The sequence below is a fragment of the Hyaena hyaena genome, unplaced genomic scaffold (assembly GCF_003009895.1).
Source record: "Hyaena hyaena isolate Hyena2069 unplaced genomic scaffold, ASM300989v1 scaffold_1321, whole genome shotgun sequence".
Taxonomy (NCBI): Eukaryota; Metazoa; Chordata; class Mammalia; order Carnivora; family Hyaenidae; genus Hyaena; species Hyaena hyaena.
The window spans coordinates 90,329-95,690 of record NW_024081949.1 but is presented as its reverse complement, the minus strand read 5'-3'; positions in this window follow the sequence as shown (position 1 = coordinate 95,690).

Here is a 5,362-nt window from a genome sequence, read left to right as displayed (position 1 = left end):
AAACAATTATGTCAAATGAAAATAGGAATAATCTTAAAAATTCATATGTCTTTTGTTTACTTTTATTGCATCTGCAAAATCTTCCACTACTGTGTTGCATTAGATATTTCATTAGTGACATTTCATTAGTGAAAGTAGTATTCCTGTGCTTAAGGGGAAAGCATTCAGCGTTTCTTTTTTAAACATTTGGTAGTATTCTCCAGTGAAACCATCTGGGCTTGGAGATTTTTTTTCTAGAGATTTTAACTTATGGATTGAATTTCTAAATTTTAAAAATGTTTTTATTTTTATTTTTGAGAGAGAGAGAGACAGAATGAGAGCAGGGGAGGAGCAGAGAGAGAGGGAGACACAGAATCTGAAGCAGGCTCTAGGCTCTGAGCTGTTGGCACATGCGGGGCTCGAACGCCCAGACTGTGAGATCATGACCTGAACTGAAGTCAGACATTTAATCGACTGATCCACCCAGGCACTCCTATGAATTCAATTTCTATACTAGCTGTGGATCTATTAAAATAATCTGTTTCATATAAGGTGGGTTTTGGTTGTTTTTACTTTCAAGGAAATGATCCATTTCATCCATGTTGTCCAACTTATAGATGTAGAATTGTTCATAGTATTGTCTCATTTCCTTTTGGGGTCTGCAGAGACTATTGTGATAGGCCTTGTTTTCTGATATTGGTAGTTGTTTGATATCTTCTTCTGAGATCTTTTTGATTTTTGGTATAACAAGTGATTTTTCATTAAAACTTGGATATTTTTGGTAATGTATAATTAGCCTCTTTATATTATTTAAACATTTAAGGAGTTCCTGGGTGGCTCAGTGGGTTGAGCATCCTACTTTGGCTTAGCTCGTGATTTCACAGTTCGTGAGTTCGAGCCTCGCATATTATTTAAACATTTTGTTTGGTAGTCTCTGACTGTATTCTTGTAGAAAAGGCAAGGGAGAGAATGCCACCTTATTACATCCAGGTTGGGGTACAGTGCAATTTCCCCATTGATATTTTTTGATGCTAAGGATGGGATGATTCTCCCTCCTGGCGATAGAGGGAGGCAAGAGTTCTGGCGTCCCACTGGGCCACTGCAGCTATTACCCAGATTGAGAGGCATGGAGTCCCTTATTACTGCTCCCTACATGGCCCCCACTGACACCATTAGGGATGCAGCCTCATTACCACTGAGCAATGGTCAATTTCTCACTCTCCACTGACTCTTAGAAAACAACACATGCAAGGAAATGAAACAATCATGAAATACAACAACCCATCAAAAAGAATCATGGAATACAATGACCTATCAAAAAGAATGCATTGAAATGACAAGACCATTTTCAAAATAAAACCTTACTGGAGGATTCAAGTGCATATTACACAAAGGTCATCAGATTTGAAGATAAATTAAGGAAATTTAGAGCACAGGGGAAATGGATACAAATTAAATAAACAAGCAAAAACAGATCCAAGGCACAGTGAGAGATGGCTACGCATTTAATATCATTTCCGTGTGGGGCTGGAGGGCTGAGGGGGTAGTCAGAGTATATGGGAAAGAAGTAATAATCAATAAATAATGGTAATCAAAATTTTAAAGTTTAAAGAGTTTAACAAAAACTTGAAATTATGGCCTTTAAAATTCTATTTCACAAAGAACAAAGAGAAAATAATTTAAAAATCCATAAAAGTTCTGAATTTTAAAATTCACAAAGTATACATTTAGAATAACAAAATGTAAGAACATGTAAAAAAAAAAGAAGGGAATTATAATCTACTAATTATAGACAATATGTTTTTCTGCTTAGAAACTCAAAGAGAATTAATTTCAAAAATACCTCAATTGGTAAGGAAGTTAAAAGGCCAATTCCAAAATCCATAGAAAATTATGTATTATTCATAAAATAATGATAATAAAGTTAAAAATTATTTAGTTCTTACTGAGTTCAGAATTCTTGAAGTACTTTACAAGAACTATCATACAGCAACATTATGAATTAGTTATTATTATTGTTATTCTCACTTTATAGTTGAAAAATTGAGGCATAGGAAAAGTAAATAACCTCTTCATGGTCACACAGCTTGTAAGTGGTACATAAATAGTACATAAAAATTTTTCCCCTATAAACAAGATTAAAATCCACTAGGATTTTGACTCATATTAACATGAAAATATACTTTATTGGGAAGACGGTATTAATGACAGAAACTGAGAATTGAGAAGAGGAATAGGAACGTGTCAGGACATGTGGGTCTTGGCCCCCAAGAGAAGGTCTTCAGATGCCTCCAGTTTTGCCACATGAGTCTTCCTTCATAGCATCTATAGGGAAATTCTATAGGCTCAGCTTGGCCAGGCACCTGCTGCTGGACTGATGGTTGGGAGGGGAAGTAGGGTAGAAGTCAGTTAATTAAAAACTACACTACACATATGTAGAGCTAGGTGAACAGGGGAAAGAGTGTAAGGAGACAAAAAGTATGTATACATTTGAGACCTGATCTCTTGGGGCAGATGGCTAGTTGGGTTAGGCACCATCAGGCAGCATAAAACCATTACAACAATAATGAAGGGATTGATTTCCTGCTGAAACCTGAAAATATTATCTGCTTTAAAGATTACTTGAGGGCACATTGAAGAGTCTTATGTTGGTAACTTTCTATCTAGGATTCATTTTAAGTGGCTTTTACTCTTTCTATCTTGAATCAAATCAAACAGATGACCCTGAATAGAAGTATACTCCAGAGGATTTGAGGGATCCAAATATTGTTTTTCACTCAGTCAAACAAGGGAATTTTGAAAGTACACTTCTTATAGTACCATCAGTCATGGCACAGGAGTTTAAAACTCATGGAAAGAACTGAATGCGTAATTAAATTTTTGTCAGATTAGTGTCATGTGTTTTAATAGTGTTGGGATGCCTTTTATTTGAATTACTTTGATATTTATAGTGCCTTTAAAAAAGACCTTGAATTTAAAGATAACCTTTGTAATAAATGTTTTGTGTAAACTAGGGTTTCTCAATCTCGGCACTATTGATATTTTGGGATAGATAATTCTTTGCTATGTCTGTGGAGTCTGTCTTGTGCATTTTAGGAATGTACCAGAATCTCTAGCCTCTGCTCATTAAATGCCAGGAGTACTGTTCCAGCTGAGATAATCACAAATGCTTCCAGACACTGTCAAATGTGTCCTTGGGAGCAAATAGTCCCTGGTTGGGAGCTACTATTACAGACAAAACAAAAACAAAACAAAAACAGAGAATTCTGGGGGCACCTGGCTGGCTCAGTTGGTGGAGCATGCCACTCTTCATCTCCGGGTTATAGGTTTGAGCCCCATTCTGGAGGTAGAGATTACTTAAAAATAAAATCTTAAAAAAAAAAAGGAGGTGAGGGATGCCTGGATGGCTCAGTATTCAACTTCAGCTCAGGTCATGATCTCATGGTATTGGAGACCAGCTCCGGCCAGGCGGAGGGGGTCCAGGGGTCCCTGAAGAATGGACGATGTCAGCGAGGGAGGGATGAGAGAGGCCCAAGAGTCTTTCAGGTCACCAGGCAGGCATCTCCTCTCTGACTGGGGCTCAACTTTATTTTATAAGTGTGTGGGGGACAGCACAGAAGTGGCATTTGCCTTAGACAATGATTTCTGATAATAAACTTCTTTGATATGTAAGAATTTCCCAGAATATAGATTTGTAGAAGACTCCTGCATAGCTTTTATCAATAATGAGATAGATGATTTAGATGCAGCATATCAGACAATGTTTTTAGCCTAAAAGGGTGAGGTTACTTCTCTTTGTGAGCAAGGGTCAAACAGGTCTTTCAGGAGACACCTCTGCTCCCATAATCACAAAAGAAGAAGTTCCTCAATAGGTTCCTCCACAGGGAGCAATCAGCATATTCAAGGCCAGAATAAGTCACTCCAAATACTAGATAACAAATGCCTTGAGGTGGGGGGCAGCTAGTGCTCCAGGCAGAAACAATTGGGTGGGGGTGGATATCTGCCCTCAACTCTAAATTAGGCTCTTTGTCTCAGGGCTAGACTCAAGCCCCCTTTATTATGTAAGTCTTGGATCTGCAAGGCCATTAGGAAGAGCCTTTTAACAATCATCCCCAATGTTTTCATCTGAAATCTCTTTGGAAAAGGCAGGAATATGCCTTTCTTTATGAGCAATCTGTGTGGGGAATATGGGTTTGATCGGGAATATTGTGAGGCTTGGTCAATACCAGGAGGCTCATTTCCAACATGAGCCAGTAGTAGCAGAAGGAGATACCAGTTTTCATTTCTCATGGCAGGAGCTGTGCAAACGCTGCCATTTCCTCACTGTGACTGTCATCCAGCAAGGCTGGTGTGGCTCCCGGCATCATAGTTCATGGGTTTGAGCCCTGTGTCAAATTAGATAAACATTAAAAAAATTTTTTTTATAAAAAGGAAGGAATTCTGGACAATGAAATTAGCAGAAGACCTTAAATATATATTGTAGAATATTGCCAGATAAAGTTAAAAGGACAAAGTCCTACTGATCTAAACTTTGATGTTTTGTAGGAACTTGGCATCACATTTCTTAATTGGAAAATCGTCCCAGGAAGTGGTTCTCAGTGTGGATGCACCGTTAGAATAATCTGAGGGACTTAAAAACTGTACTGAGACTTAGGCCACAATCTACAAAAAAGTACATTTGAAATTCTGATGGTGGAACCAGAGATTTTTAATTTTGAGAAGGTCTCTCAAGAAATTTTAATATACAGCAATATAATATGCACTAATCTAAAGCAACTGTCCTTGAAAGTCCACTAGAACCAAGCCCAGGAATATGTACAAGAATTTACCACACCTGGATTTTTGCCCAATTATTCACATGGACGTGAGAATTGTAGCACATACAGAAGGTGCAGGGACAAAGAATCTCAGGGCTTTGTTCCAGTGGTTTATGGTACTAAGAACCAGGTTGATCATTAAAACAAACTGTATAAACAAAAGATACAATTAGCTAAGGTATTCTCTGATTAACTCCTCATCAAAATGCCATTGTAATTTTATATGGGCCCAGACATTGCACCAGTTTACTAGAAAGCTAAATAATACAATTTTACCATCATATAAGACATCCTTGGGCATGTTTCAATTCTGTTGGTGTACAGTACTACACTAACCATCCTAGATTTAACAGCAGACCTGATTCTTTGTCCATCTGTATTTAGCCTATGGATCTAACCCACCATATGTTTTGAATCAATTCTGATCATAGGAGGATTTAAAATAAGCAATCAGGGGAACATATAAAATTTAGGCCAATATACAAGGGACTTAATATTTGTCAAAAATATTGTGACTAGATGTTCTGGGTCAAGTTTCCCAGAAGCAGAGTTTTCCACGTGATGCT